At 38.3% G+C, this 16,733-nt stretch overlaps 1 protein-coding gene across 1 annotated transcript in view; it reads right to left on the reverse strand.

Moving 5' to 3' along the window:
• ADGRL2 (adhesion G protein-coupled receptor L2) overlaps nucleotides 1–15,446 on the reverse strand; it is a 560,560-nt gene extending 545,114 nt beyond the window's left edge. Inside the window, exon 1 of the mRNA XM_077928532.1 lies at nucleotides 15,311–15,446. The gene's annotated coding sequence lies outside the window, so the exon portion shown is untranslated. The remainder of the gene's footprint in view (nucleotides 1–15,310) is intronic.
• Nucleotides 15,447–16,733: the final 1,287 nt, after the last annotated feature.

The following is a 16,733-nucleotide window of genomic DNA, read 5'->3' on the forward strand; positions in this document are numbered from 1 at the left end:
TGAAGACCTTCAGTCATCGCATCACTGATTGAGCCTACATCTTTTGGGAAAAGTAAACCAGCATGCACCCTGGTTTTCAAACCTGTGCTGGGTTTCCCCAGCACAGAACTTATCTCCAGTTGCTGCTCCCTGGGACTCAGCTATGACATTGGATCCTCAGGGCACAATGAAACTTGGAGGCCACTTCTCTTCACTCTGTTTCTTGGGACAGGTCATTATCAGTATCTTCTGCCTTTTATCTTTCTAATATTTCTAATCTTACTGCCTTTGAAACTTGTTAGTCCAAACCCAGTCATTTGCATTTGATTCCTCCACCCTGTGCATTTCAGACCCATACTGCTATTTTCCCTAGCTGCCTGGCACCTGTTTTCATCCATATAAGGGCCCCGCCCCCACCTGCCTGTCTCTCTCTCTCTCTGCAATGGGAACTATTTCAGCTTATGATCCATGCAACCTGGGCTTGAGTGCCCTGTGCAAGCTGCAGGAATTAACCACCTTGCTATTTTCTGTTTCTCTCCTGGTGCTTTGAGCCACAAAGCAATGCTTATTTACTGTCTGTGGTCTGGTGTAAATAAGCATTTCTATTCAAGTAGATTGGCTTTTATTGGTTTTTGCTAATTTCCAGCCCAAATAAGCAAGGCAATACTGTATGGGTATTTACAGTATTGCATTTCCAGAGTAATTTGGTCCACTGCAATAGCATCTGCGGTTCACAGTTCTCGAAAGAGAAAGGAGGCAAGCTCCGGTGCTTCTCGTAATCAACTGTTTATTTAGTTCAATACGTTGAAAGCTATCAACGGCAAAGATCCCCAATATAGTACCTTCAGGAACAAATGTGTAAGATGCAGTGTCTTTCTTTGTGTGAGTGTGTTTGTGTAAACACACAAAAAGATCTGGTAGAAAGAGCAGACACTTCTTCTAGTATCCTGGGTATTTGAGCTGCACTTAATTATGCTTGGAAACAAATAGGAACAAGCACTGGCAGGATCATTCTCTCCATTTCTAAAGTTCAGAGGTGCTTCACCATGTAGTCAGAATAACACCATCCATGCATAAGAAGCTAGAGTAACGCCACCAGATTGTCCAAGTGTCCCTATTTTCCAGGGATAGTCCTGGATTTACAGAAGCCTCTCCGGTTTCTGATTTGATCCCAGAATGACCTCCTTTCCCTTAAGGTAAGGTAAAGGGACCCCTGACCATTTGGTCCAGTCATTGACCAACTCTGGGGTTGCGGTGCTCATCTCACTTTATTGGCCGAGGGAGCCGGCATACAGCTTCCGGGTCCTACAAGAACCAGGTGAGCCTTTGAGAAAAAAAGCAACTAAATTACAGGGTAAAGGTCAAAAAGCCTTTTTGTGGGGGAACAGGAGTGCTGATTTGTAAGCAGCAAACACAACCAGCTTGTTTTGGGGTTTTGTTGTTGATGTTTGATGATTTAAATCAGGGGTCAGCAAACTTTTTCAGCAGCGGGCCGGTCCACTGTCCCTCAGACCTTGTGGGGGGCTGGACTATATTTTGAAAAAAATATATGAACAAATTCCCATGCCCCACAAATAACCCAGAGATGCATTTTAAATAAAAGGACACATTCTACTCATGGAAAAACACACTGATTCCTGGACCGTTCGCAGGCCGGATTTAGAAGGCGATTGGGCTGGATCAAGCCCCTAGGCCTTAGTTTGCCTACCCATGATTTAAATTATCTTTCAGACTTAGATGGCTTTTTTAAAAAAAATCTGGTATCAGCATTTTATTGTCACGTTTAAAGCAGGCTGACCAGCTAAAACTCCTTGAGCCATTGTTTTGACAGGGATAGTTCTCAGCATAGACCTTTATAATATCTTAGCAAATTTGTGTTCCCAAACCAGTAGTGTGTAGGTTTTCCGGAAAATTTTGAACTGGGAAAATTTTCTTCTAGGGAAAATAGTCAGATAGCCTAAATCAATTGCAATCAAATTTAGAATGCTTGTCTTATATTTTAGGATTTTAAAAAAAGAAATCACAACTGTAAGCCAAGCTTGCCGTATTACTTTATTTATGTGTGTTTGTGTATGCATCCCAAAGTATTTAAAGCAAAATATTTCATTAGGAGGAGAGAGGAAAACAGAAACTTTCATATGGTTTAAAGGTTATATTTAAACGAATAAACACATCATTATTTGAAAGCTATTTTTATGGGAATTCTTGTAGTATTTTGAAATATGGCAAATTCCTTACATAGTTCAAATTTTAAGAAAAATAATGAAGGCAATAAAAACCGTTAACACACTAGTTGTAACCCAGCTAACAAACTTTACACTCATGCTTTCTGTGTTACTTGGGAAAAGTTAATTATAACTTCGAACTTGTCCAATTTGACTGGGATTGTACTTCTCCTTATGTTATTAATTTCCATGGAAGGTTTAAAGAAATAGAATGTTTTTTGCAGAAGAAAATGGAGTATTGGGAGAATTTTTTTGCATAAAACACACTGCCTGACATACATGTCCTAAAAACCTTCTTTGTTGCAGAAATACAAATGAAGGGGCATTCAATGTAGGGAGACTGAGATAATCTGATGAGGCGCTTGACCCTCCCATGTTCATTGATGGGGGAGAAATTCATTTCAGAACCTTTCTAAGCTGCACTTTCTGAAATAATGTAAGAACCAAAACACAGCCGTCCTTCAAAATCTGCACTTCTCCAGCCAAGTAATGTGACCAGAAATGCACGTGCTGGTATAAAGTGTCCATAAAATGTATACGTTAGTGAAAATACAATGTTAAAATGCATTGTTTTAGGAGAAACTGCTTTGCAGAAATGTGTCCATTAGGCAACGTGCAAATGTGTGTATGTTGGGAGAGAGTTGCTCTGAGATGCTGGTTAATTTTCACAGGGACCTTAATAAATTACAAACAGGTGTAGATATGTGGTGAACTAAATTTAAGACTGGGGAAGTAAGAACCCGAGAGGAACTGAAATGGCGAGATTTTCCAGCAGTACTCATGCTTGCTGATTTGTCCATTTGTCCATTAAGCCATTTTCTGCCAGCTGGGCTTTCGGTCTTGGAGTGCACCTGTGATTTAAAAACCAGAGCAATCCAGAATGGAGTCAGCCTAAGAGGCATGTCAGATTAGAAAATATTTGCATATCCCAAATGAGTCATGCATAGGACAAAACAACAACAACAAAAACCACTTGGAGTAAAACCTTCTTCCCATTGAACTTTCCCATTGAACCTTCCTTTAATTAGAATAAATTGGAAGCACACCTTTTAAATGGTTAGCATGCTCTTAGATGGGTGACTTTAGCAATTTCACCTTCAGCAGACAAGCCAGAATGCTTTCCAAACCTAATTTCATAAACATGTTCTAAAAGCATGGCAAACACTGAAAATTGAGACCCTTGTGAAAGTTGGAGCTTTTATAACAGCCTTTAAAACGGCATGTGATTAAAGCTCAGGAGTCAGCAACACTTGGTAGGGAATTGAAATAAAAGACAGTAAAAATATTATTTCCCCTCATTCCCTAGCAAAAAAACCACAAATTAATAAAATAATGCAACAATCATTTATGCTTCTGCTTCAAAAGTACTAATTTGGGTTGTATTCAGAATTAACATCCTGAGTTGCTGTTTGATGCTGAACTACTAAGAATAAAATGAATAAATTTTCCTTCTTTTTTTATATAAAAAAAATCCGCTGCTGCCCCAGTTCTTCTAATATCCAGTGCTGTTTCCTGATTTGCCTCTAAATCTAGCTACTTATGATAGTCAAATATCTAATAAGAAATTTGTTCTCTAAATACAAATCTCAGTTGATTTTTGTACCTGTACATTATTATTGTACCTGATATTTTATTCTTACACTCACAAGGCTGCTGTGAAGAATGGAAGGGGTGTGTCACAAAGGAAATTTGCAAATAACACATATGAAAAATGAAATTTTGCTTGACACCCATGAGCTCTGGAATGTAACGTTTAATTGTTTTGTGGATGTTGATTTGTTAATTGTATAGTTTATTGTTTAAATTCTGCCTGAACCCCTAGAGGAATGGGCAGTCAATACATATATTCAGGCAGAGAGACTATCCATCAGTAGTCTTGGTTAAAAGTTCCCCACACTTTGCATTTATGTGATGCTGATACCTGGCCATGCAGAGAAGTGTTAGAGGAATTCATTTTTAGACCTGAAGGATAACACTGCAACACTTCAGCATAACACTAAGACTGAATATTTGACCTGTTTTGAAACTGTATCTGTTACTGTGCAGCTTTTCAGAACTTTAAAAAGTTGAAAAAGTGAATGACTTGTGAGCAGATCTAAAGCCTTTTAAAAAAAAAGTTAATTGCCAACACCTATTTCATGCAGAACAATTATTGTGGGTCTTAACAGTGTATTTAAGGTTCTGACTTTCAAGATGTAGGACACAATTGAGAGACTGAAGCCTGCCTTGCTCCTATTAATTTTGATAAGGCATATGCATGCTTAACCCTCAATTTAATGAAACAACACACAATATTTTCTGGAGTATGTCTGTCCATAACTCTGCTTATCACCCTTGTCCTCAGATGGCTATATTCTGAGCATCTCACAAATATTTCCTGAGAAAATATCGTGGCTCCGAAAACCACTTTCCCCCCTTCTTTTTGGCATGGATCTAAGAAGTAACAATAAATCACTACCCTAATTTTGATTAATAGGAAAATTGGGGCAAGAGCAATTAATAATAAAAGTACATGGGCGGTCAATTAAAAAAGACTTAAACAAGCAGTTGAATACTATTCTTAGATTCATACCGAATTTCTTATTGTTAAAGACCACACTTGAGGCATTCAATTTTTATAAAGTAAAACTTGCTCTAGTATTCGTTTCATTTAACACACATTTGTGTGCCTCCTGATTAAAACTTAAGCCATTCTCCTCTGTTTTGATTTTAGGAATCAACAGCATAAGCACAAGCCTACTGGGTGATTACTTGGACGTATCCAAGTTAAATAGGGCTTATTCCCAGGTATTAATGTGCACAGGATTGAATCCTAATAATTTCATTCATGACAAACATTATCAAAATCACTGAATGCATGAGATCTAGGAATACAAATATATTCACTTATTGCAACAGAAACAAGTAGCAGATTTTTTTTGGGGGGGGAGGAGGGAGAGGAGAGGGCAGGGAGCTTGACTCCAATTTCAGAACCTAATGTAGGAAGTGACCCAGAATGCTGTGTTTAATTTGTTAACTCAGTACTCCTACTTACCCTGTGATAAACCAAATCATATGAACAAACCTGTACAGCTAATCAGTTGGGCCTTTTTTAAAAAAAAACACCACACGAATCCTGACCTTTAATCTACCTTTCTCTCCTTGATTATGAATGACAGTGACCTTTATCTAATCAAAAACAGATCTTCTGATGCAAAAATATGCAAACTCAACATGTAAATTCTGAATTAATATGGAGACGTGCACATTCTTCTGGGAAGAAATTATTTGAAGGGGAGGGGAATTTATTAAATTCAATGCCATGGAGGAGATGGGAGAAGCGAGGAACTTGTCAAAAGAAGAATGGGCTTGGAGGAGCAGATGCTTAAAAAAACCCCAGTCTGTTTAGCACCTTCTTTATTGCACTTTGAAATGTCAATATAAATACCAATTTTAACTGAGCTGTTTAGCATTGTACGCAGCTTACAAAATGTTAAGGATGCAACACAATCAAACAAACATTGCTTGGGTGAGGGTTTAGGAAATAAGGGGTCGGGGGACATTTCACCACTTGAATTTTTGTTTCAAATTAATTGATTCCTGTCAAAATTGTGTGTGTGTGTGTGTGTGTGTGTGTGTGTGTGTGTATTAGACCTGCTGTATCAGAAGGTTGTGTTTGCACTGAATGTATTCTTCTGTTTTAAATCATAATCTCCACCAAGCTTTGTGCCTGTGGTTTATTTCAGTTGTGATCCCACCACAAAAGTCAGAGCTGCGATACTTGGTGGGTTTCACATCCTATCATTTTGAAGCATGTCGTGCATATCACTCAGTAATTCATCACCAGATATATGTGTATATATATATAGATAGATATATATTTAAAAAACAACTTCTGTAGACAGTGGCCAACGACGAAAAGGGAAATGTCATTTCCTGGGAAATTCTATTCCCGCCCCCAAATTGCACCTTTGTAACCACATTCACCCCTTGCCTGAAACAAATGAACAGCCATTGACAATACTAGCAACAAATTCAGGCACATGTGCAAATGGAACTTCAACCTAATCCTCTAATCCACATTTTCTGCTTTCCCACTATTGTTTCCTATGAATAGCTGCGAATTTAAGAAAGAAAGAAAGAAAAGATCTGCCCATCAATTCTTCAGGTTTTTTTGGTTTTTTTTTAAAAAAGTATCTGTTACGGGGAGGAATGGCAGGGCTAACTGACAATAACTTCACCCAACGAATTGATGAGAGTTTTCTTTCGCCCTCCCCAAAATCCTACCCAACAGGACCTGGCATATGCATGTACTTTCACGATTAACAACAGGGGGTTGTCAGACTGCTATTTCTGAAATAAACAGATTTATCCTGACAGATAATCAGCAGTTTGCACTTCCTAATACATGTTTATCATCTAGCGCTGACATCATTATGCTAAAAGCACGCTTACTGTAATCTTTCATAGGAAATTAAACAGAGTTATATATTTAAGATGGGTCCTTTTTTGTTTTTGTTGCATTTGTTAGGGCTAGAATAAAGCATGATGTACAAGAAAATGTGCATACAATTAATATGAGAGTCAAAGTAATTGTCTTGTTTATGTGAATCTCTTTGTAAAGGGGGGCAGGATTGAAATATTAGGATATCAAAATTAAAACGATTAAGCAACACTGTATTAATGTCCTATAGTGTTTTTCCCCAAACAGTGCTCAAATAACTCTTTTGCGTAAAACCTGAAAGAAAGGGGATGGGCTGTAGAAATACTAGTTATTTCACAATAATTTCCTTTCAAGTGTGTGGCACTGACATTGAAGTAGGAATCGATAAAACAGTGCAATTCTGCATATGTTTACTCAAAAGTAAGCCCTATTGAGTTGAGTGAGGTGGGTTAATATTGAACCATGTTGTCTAGGATTGCAAGCTTGGTCACAGTTTACTCATGTTATTTTATTTATTTGTTTTTTAAACTACTTGCAGTCAATTATTTTTACACTGGTTTTCAAACCACTCTCAATACAGTTTATAAACATTCTAGTATAATTTTTTGTTTTGTTTTCAGGTTAATACCAGTTCATAATTTGCTACCGATCCTGAATGATTTTATCAGGCACTAATTGTTTTCAGTTAATATGGAATTATCTTACATTACGCTGTTGTAGCAATGAGATAAGTAACTTTATGCATGCCGTATATGTTTTAGTTACAATATTAAAGTTAATGTCTCTACCATCTAATCCAAAGGTAACAGCATAAAACATTAAATGGTAATTACTCCTGGAAAAGTGTTCAGATTTTGTGCAGATTTTGTTCATTGAAATAAATGAGGTTGAGGGTGCTGAACTCTGTTAGATTGTGGCCAGAACTATTTTATACACCAATTGTAACAATAATTAATTATAAACTGTTTTTCTTTATTTAAAAAACTGCCAAATTGTTTAAGACTTTAAAACTAGGATTAAATTGAGTACATAATTATTTGCTAATTTGTCCTTATATTCATGGGCTTGAACGGAAATTCTTAAAAGATGAAAAGTACAGCAATGATATTAACCAGACCTTTAAAATATATTAATATATTTAGAAATCTCAGTCAATTTTATATCTGTTGCAGATAATGCTTCTAATAAATGAATATTTACTGACCGATAATTTGGACAGACCAATTTATATACATAATAACAAGTCAGACAGCATTCTCTTGTTGGGTACAGGAGGGGAAAAAAGAAAGTGTATTATTTTTAAATCAGAACTTGAAATGCATGCCTTATTTGAGAACAAAATTTATCATGTCTAAACACCAATTCTAAAAACCTGTCTCTGCACTGATCTTTATTTTAAGGGACAGGACCTGATATCATTTGCTATTAAATTATGAATATTCTTGCCCCGTTCTCAAACCTTGTGATGTCCAGTTTAGAGGAAATAGGATATGGCATGGCTTAAGTAAAGGGGAGGCGAGGCAGAAAATATTATGCCTTAAAAAAAAAATATACAAGAAACTTTCTCAAAGTTATCATGCTGGTAAATGAGGAATGATGAAATCACATTCCAAAATGCAATATTTTATTACCTGCAACAATGATTATAACTATTAATGGATCCCTTGGTTCTTGTCAGCCAGAAACTAAAATGCAAATATATTATGTACCTTAAAGATTCGTGAGCATAGGTGTCTCTCAGACCCAGCCTCTACTATACATTTAAAGCAGTATATACTACTTTAATCTGTCATGACTTCCCCCAGAGAATCTTGGAACTGTAGTATACTAAGGGTGTTGGGAGTTGTTAGGAAACCCATATTCTCCTCACAGAGCTACACTTCCCTGGGATGAATGACTGATGGTTAAACCATTCTGTGAGGGGAATAGGGGTCTCTTGACAACTCTCAGCACCCTTAACAAATTACACTTCCCATGATTCTTGGTGGGGAAGCCATAGCTGTTTAAAGGGATATAATGTGGTTTTAAGTGTTTGGCACAGACATGCCCCCAGCTTAGGACCTGTTTTCCATAATCGCTTGTGGTTGCAGCTTTTCGTTTTGAAGCAGATGCAACTGTGCACCTGAAGTTGAACTGAGCCAGAGTCAGCATCTGCCAACACATCAGCTTCATGCTTCTCCAGTATGGCCAGGCTAACGGCAAAATGGCTGGCTGAAAACCCATAGTTTCCATGGGTTGATATTATCTTTTTCTCTCCCTTCTACTTCTGTATCAGTGCCCCCACTCCACCCCTGGCAAGAGGCATGCTCCAGATATCACCATCTGGGGCAGAAAGATGAATCCTTCCTTTAGCTTTGTTTCCCCACTGGGATGAATCTGTCAATTAGGTTCCTCTCAGTTTTTCCAAACTTAAATTCAGTTCTTCACATTTCCTCATCAGTTTGTGATATATCTATCATGAAAATTCACCAGCATCTGAATGTAAATTTCTCCCAATATTCATATTTTTAAAAAGCGATTTTCTCTAATATATATTTTAAAGTTGTTTTCACCAGTAAGTGTATTTTTATGAGCACTTTACACTCGGCTGGGGAAATGCAAGATTCAGGGAAGCACAGAAAGCGAAAGATGGCTACATTTTGGTTAGCATATTGTTTTGCAAAGTGTGAATTAGGTAGGTTCCTCTTTAAATGGGAACTGAACTGAATTTCACCCCCATCCCAACTTCCCACCACATCACACCTGTTTTCATTACCTTATTGTATGAATATATATATATATATATATATATATATATATGCTTTCGTAGATTTTCACGGGTACAGGAATGCAGGTTTTGGTGTCCTCGGGTGTCTTCACACATACACACACTGTTTTAAAAGCTAACAATTTTTCAGAAGGATGCCCTGTCTAAGGAACTTGCAAATGTTCATGGTTTGTAGGTGAAGCAGTAGTGTCTTGCATAAGATTGCTAAACTTTCAGGTATAAAGCTTATTCCTGAGCTAAAGTTTCTTCTGCAGAAGTTAATCCTAATTCAGAAGATAGCTCTGATAATAGTGATTTCCAATAGCAGGGAGGGAGGGAGGGAGGGAGGGAGAGAGAGGTTGGTTTGTGGCTGGTCTATTAGAAATTTCAGCCTTAATAGTTTTGCTTTGCAGAAAAAAATAGTTTAAGATAGCACAACAAGATCCTAGGTTACAGCAAGGCATGCCGAGGTGAAGAAGCAATGGATGTTGTACTTTTGAAAATATTAAGCCAACAGTTATCTGGAGCTATCCTCAAGGATAGAAACATATAGATCTCTTCTTAGGAAAACAGCAGAAATGAAGAAAAAGATTCTTATTTTAACAAAACTGGAGGTGTGATGACCAGTGACATGCTGTCTGATTTAATAATCAACAAATTAGGCAGGGAGTTTAAGTTTCACAATTATCGTTTTTCCTTGGTTAGACGTAATTCTCCTTTAACTCTGGAAGCTTCCTTATATCTCAAAACAAGAACAGGAGAAATGTGTACTGTGTACTGTGTTCATGTGTACACTAACCTCTGAGGTAACTTTTTAATGAAAATTTTAACTCTATCAAATAGACTTTGAAGTCAGAGTGAGGCTCAAGCCATCAGTTCCAGGAAAAGCTGAATGAAACACTTTGAAATATTTATATATCCTACTTTTCTAGGTAGCACTAGAAATGTGTACTTTTAATTAATCTCACAGGTAAGTTTCAGATCAGATGTTATTTGCATGTTGCCTGAACATTTGCCCATGCATTTCTGATCATAAAGCTTTTTTGTGGCAGCAGGCTGCCTTTTTCCATTTCTCTCCAGTGATATTATTATTTTGGCAGCCTGGGTAAGTTGAAACAGCGGTTACAGGATACAGTTTTGGAAATTTCATTCACACTAGCATATGTTTATGTGAATCTCTGAGACTTCTTTTAAAGTGTCGCAACAATAACAGAGTGATGGGAATGAAGTGCCTTTGTGACAAATGCAATCTTCTTACCAAAAAACATATCTGGCAGTGTAATAAGGAGTTTAACTTGATACAAAATTCTTATGAGGCAACTGTGATGCCCTTTTCTTTTTCTTTTCTTTAAAAAAAAGCATTATTTCTCCTTCTTCATTGCTTCAAATGCAAGTCCTTTAAAACATTATCTTTGCATAACCCAGACTCAGGGCTACTGGAATAAATCAAGAGTTTGTGCACTTGATACTTAGTTTATGGCTGTGTGGGTTCAACATTGTGTGTAGTGGATATTCCTGCAGTCTAAAACACAAGAACACCACTGTATATGTAGGGACTTGAGTTTGGTGGTAACATAAATCTGAGGCATGTATCAGGGTCCTTGGTTAAAGCCTTGGCTCAAATAGCAGATGTAGCATCTGATGTAAGATGGGAAAGATTTTATTGGTTAGTGCAAGTGTCTAAAGTAAAAGGGTAGTCGGACCACTATGGAATAAACCTAAACATGTTTTACTCTAAAGTAATTCCTTTAGTGGGTCATACTCCTGAGTAAGGATGCACAATATGGCAGCCTGATTCTGACCCAGTTTAACACCATTCTCTCTTATTTCTTCTTGTTGTTTTTTAAGAGATAATGTTACAGAAGACGAAAGGATTCTATGGGGTATCATCGATTGAGGGGGGTGTAAATTTGCTTTGCTCCCTCGCATTCCTTGCATTCGTTATGAAATGGGGTGACATTTTATGCTGACATTTTATGTTTTATCCCCAATGGATTAAAGATCACAGCTTTCGCATCAAATTCCTCAAAGAAGTTAAGTCTCCCTGGCAGGAAGACAATTGGGGGAACTTTCCAAGCTTGCACAAATAAACAGACAGGAATAAAGCAACAATTGCTTCTTCCTCCCCCCCTCTCCCTATATGGACCTGCTCTTGTTCATTTCTCTTTTCAAGATAACACTTGCTGACACACTGTCAGATAACTGCGATCAGCGTTCCACAGACTAACCATTCAGAGATGCATTTGCACTCTGTATATTTTCCTTTATCTGGTCGTCTGCTGGTGCATTTTGTCTTGGCTAAAATTGTCATTGATTCTCCAAGAAAAAACAACAGTTGTTGGGAGAGAGCGAGAAAGCGGGGGGGGGGGGGGGGTTGCAGTGCCATTTTTGAATGTCTCTGGAAATCACAAAGCATGCGATGACATGACAGAAGCAAGCAAGATTCTGATGAGAACAGTTGTTTGCATAAAATTTTTTAACTGTTACCAACACTTCAATAAAGTTAGAAGGAGAAACAGATAGATAAAGCCCCAGGTTAATTTCCATCATTACCTAGCACTTTATACCCACTGAAGAATTCCAAACATATAAAGGAGTGTCAATCTTTTTTCATGAAACAGGAGGTTAAAATAAAAAAAAACCCTGAGAAGAGCTTCAAAGGCTGTCAGTAGGGAAGTCAGTCAATTACAGATCTGATTCACTTCTTAACCCCTTGAGGTATAAGGAAGCCTTTCCTGCAATAGCAATCATTTTCAGCATTCATTTGGATGAAAGGGCTGAAGTTTGCAACCTGATATCACAGTTATATATACTGGTGCACAAGGTAATGAAAGGAGTTGTAAAATGAGAACAGGATATAATCAAGTATGTAAATTGATGAGAAACCTAAGGGAACATATTTTCGTTTCTGGCTGCTATAGGCCATCTCAGGTGGCAGCTTCTGCTTGATAAACTTGTAGCCAATTAAGTTCCTTTTCCTACTAATTTTTATAAGGCTCCAGTTTGTGAAATAATCTGTCTTATGGCCATATATTTCCCTTCTTGGTATGTCAAAGATTTGTTAAAACCTAGGGAATTTCTCAAGGCACAGCAAAGCAGAGGATTGTTACCAGGCTGAACCTTTTAAGAACTTAAATGGAATGTCAAAACAAAAAAAATTCCTTCCAGTAGCACCTTAAAGACCAACTAAGTTAGTTCTTGGTATGAGCTTTCATGTGCATGCACACTTCTCTCGTACAGAATCCTTTAAAGATGACCATGTGTCTTTTTATAAAAGTAGTAGAAGAGATCCCAATAAGACAGTGCCAATTTGAAATATATATACATATATTATACTTGCTTGAACATTTGCTTGCTCCAGTACTGAATCTGAGTGTACATATAAAGCAGTAGAAACAAGGGACAAAAACTACATGTAGGGGAAACATGAATATTGTAACTCATGACAAATCAATCAGTTTGAAGCTGGACAGTAAAGTATAAACTTCGATTCTTGCAGAGGTCTCTGAGCGGTGGACATACTTATCATTTATGAAGAGTTTAAGACTGATGAAAGAAGCTAAAGGCAGGTACAATATGTATTTCAGGTGACTGCATTCAGACCCACTGCTTTGAAATTATTCTAAAAAATGCTAATGAGCAGTCACTGAAAGACACATTTCCTTACCTGCAAAACTCTGGGCATTTGGTAGAGTTCAGAAGAGCGGAAGGAAATCAGTGCATATTACTACTATTCCCCCCCTCCAGATCTCCTTTTGAAATGCCTTTCATCTCCTTTTCATATCTCATACGAGTGAGTCATCTAATTTCACCTCACTTTATTGCCAAACTCCAAAGGGATCATCTTTAATCCCCAATGTTATTTGGGCCACAATTCCATTCAAAGAAGGAAACTCCCTCGGTCTTTCTTCATAAACTTCAATGTTCTTAACTTAAGATTTGTTTTTACGACGCGAGTAACCAAGTGTATTTATTACTTGCTGTCAAGGTAAATTTCTTGCACTCTTGCATGAAAAGCTCCCTTTTCATTACCATTTGGTCCCCACAAGTAAGAGAGAGTAAAAGGTTGTCTCCTGATTCTTTCCCTCCGTAAGCAAGGAAGGGAGATGCATAAGACTGCAGATGAATGTTGAAAATCCAGACCACTACCCTTTACGCAATTACAGAATCTTAAATCCCATTGAGTTATGAACTACAGTTGTGCGCAGGAGTGCAGTTTAAGAAATTGCAAACATATGCAAACCTGACTGCTTCTGGGCTGCCCCCCCCCTAAAAAAATCTAGAAAGGAAACGCAGTTTCTAAGAGTGAAGAGTCTTCAGACGTTTTGAAGGGTTTTCTTGTTATTGCACATCACTGCAAAGCTTACTTGTTTTTCAACATTGGTTCTTAGCAGGCTGGCCTGCCTACTGATAAGATCCCCTAAAAATGCCCTAGAAAGATTTCACCCTGCAAAACAGAACTTTCCTACTGGCTTCTTTACTGCAGAAACAGCAAGACACACTAGTTTTCTCATGTGTTACAAAACAGCAGATGCCTTAGCAAAAATCACACCACAGTCCAGATGTAAAAGATACCTATACTTGGGGATATAGGATGTTAACATATCAAATCTGCAGTATACTCATGCTGTATGTTAAACCCTTTGCATGTTTACTTCCTCTGTGTTTGATGGAGGTTCTTTTCAGGAAAGTATGTATATAGGATTGCAGCCTGCAGTAACTATCATTTATCTTAAATTCCAGCTGCAGAGAGAGGGGAGAATACTTCTGTAAACTTCCTCATTCTGCATACTTCCTTATTAATTGTGGTCATGTCTTTATACTTTCTCTTTGAAGGTGGATACGCTTTGCCCTTCCAGACCAATTCTCTTGAAGATTTTGGACTTCAGCAGGAATTACTGGATCATATTATGTATGCAAGGACTTACTGTAATAGATTGACATTCGTGCAATGTATTTATTTCAGAGCAGGTCTGTGGACCGATTTGGTTTCTATGCTGTGAGTCAGACATATCCCAAGTTTCACTGAAGGTGTTACTGATTCTCCTGGCACCCACTCGCAAGGAACTATCCATGGTAGGTTTTTGGATTTACTGTATAATCTGCATGTATCATTGAAAAATGCTTGTTTCACATTTCCCACAGTACGTGCTTTGTCTGAGACATTGCTAAGAATACATCTGATTTCCCATTTTAGCTGCAAAACGAATGACTGCTATATAGCTGCTGGGCTGTTGTATGTTTCGGATCATTTTTATACCTCAGTTTTGTTCCTGTACAACCATGTCTAACAGCAATGAGTCAGGGCCTCACTCTTCGAAACACTGTTGGCATTTCTATTAAATATATGTTGATCTAAGGGGTCTGCATTTATCTGACAGGCCTGCTTGTAATGAGGCCTGTAGGTTCCTTGTTTACCAAGCTTCAAAGAAACAAAAGGTGACCTTATTATACATATTGCTTTCCTGTAAAAATATCAACAGTTTGTTCTGCTCAAGGGAAATCACCCTTAACAAGATCCAAGGACAGAGGCAGACACTTCTGGCAGTTTCACTTTCAGGAATCAACCACCAGCACTTACTTTAAAAACATCCTGGTTAGGGAGAGAGAAACATACTGTTTTATTTTATTTTTATTTTTTAAGGAGGAAAGTATTTTTTTAAAAAAATGTGACTGGAATGAAGAGGTTGCAATTGCAACACTACCTGATACAATCTCCCTTGCCATTGTGCATCAGGATAATAGCTGGCTGCATCACTATTAGAATAATAGCCACTTAAACAATTGTAACTGGGCATATAAGTAACAAAAACATTAGACACTTGGCGTAGCACTCTTAAGAGGCTGATAACAGTAAAGCATCATTTATTGCACAATCTGATAATGAGCAAGGAGTAGAGGTATTTCCATGACTTTAGAAGAATTCAGACTTCCTACCTTTCTTTGCAAGATAGCTGGAAGGTATGTCCCTCTTTAAAGAAAGTTGTAAGTAAAACCAGGTAGCAGTTGCAGTAAATTGAGTCCTTTTCAGTCAGTGTGTACAAGCAGCAGTTCTGCTGGAAGGGGGAAAATAGAATGGGAGGAGCAGCTGTGAACGAGTGACCTCCTGAAGCGGAGTTCTCTTTGTGCATCGAGCACTTGGGAGCCAGTGGCTCTGATTTGCATGGATTATCTCCACTTGAACAGATACATTTAAATTTATCTGGCACAGTGGCAAAAGATGGAAGAGTAAGTGAGTGCGAGAGACAAGAGAGAGAGAGAGGGAGAAAGAAAGAAAGGGAAAAAAGCAGACAAGTGATCGGAAAGCTTGGCTGGGGAAGCTAGTTCAAGCTGAACTAGGCATGTGTCTGAAGAACCACAGCTCCCTCTTCATGTCATACTCATAAGAGGAGAATTGATGTCATAAAGGACTGCTTAAATGCAAGGAGGAGGGAAGAAAACGAGACGTTCTCTTCCATTAGGTTAGGTTTTTTTTAAAATGAAGATTTAAAAGTAAGAGTTACTGTTAGTAATCACAATAATGCAACTGCTGTTTAGCCTTAATATGAAACTTCAGAGTGTTAATCAAAGTGTTCCACATATATTATCTTGGTCGTCCTTGCAACAGCCCCGTATAGGATGCTTTTATTATTCCTGGATCACGAGGGGATTGCTTGTGCTGAGAGACAGCAGCTGGCCTAGAGCCTGGTACTCAGCGGCAAGCAGGGCAATGTTGTAAGGTGTATGCAGAAGTAAGTCAGTGATACTGGGAGTTCAGTGATACTTACTCCCAGTTTAGAATTTAGGATTGCAGATGTGCAGTGCAATTCTTTGCATGTTTGCTAAAAAGTAAGACTCCATGGGACGCGGGTGGCGCTGTCGGTTAAACCACAGAGCCTAGGGCTTGCTGATCAGAAGGTCGGCGGTTCGAATCCCCACGACAGGATGAGCTCCCGTTGCTTGGTCCCTGCTCTTGCCAACCTAGCAATTCGAAAGCATGTCAAAGTGCAAGTAGATAAATAGGTACCGCTCTGGCGGAAAGGTAAACAGTGTTTCCGTGCGCTGCTCTGGTTTGCCAGAAGCGGCTTAGTCATGCTGGCCACATAACCCAGAAGCTGTACACCGGCTCCCTTGGCCAATAAAGCGAGATGAGCGCCGCAACCCCAGAGTCGGCCACAACTGTACCTAATGGTCAGGGGTCCCTTTACCTTTACCTTTAAGACTCCATTACATAGAAGCCAGATCCTAGGGGCTTAGGTCCCTTTGCCCCCCCCCCCAATAAAATATTTAAGGGGGACGGGATCCCCAAGGTTGATGGGCATTGCTATTCAAATGGTGTGTGAGTGCACACTACATCTTTTGAGTGATTATTTATTCAAAT

Source organism: Podarcis muralis, chromosome 5 (assembly GCF_964188315.1).
Source record: "Podarcis muralis chromosome 5, rPodMur119.hap1.1, whole genome shotgun sequence".
Taxonomy (NCBI): Eukaryota; Metazoa; Chordata; class Lepidosauria; order Squamata; family Lacertidae; genus Podarcis; species Podarcis muralis.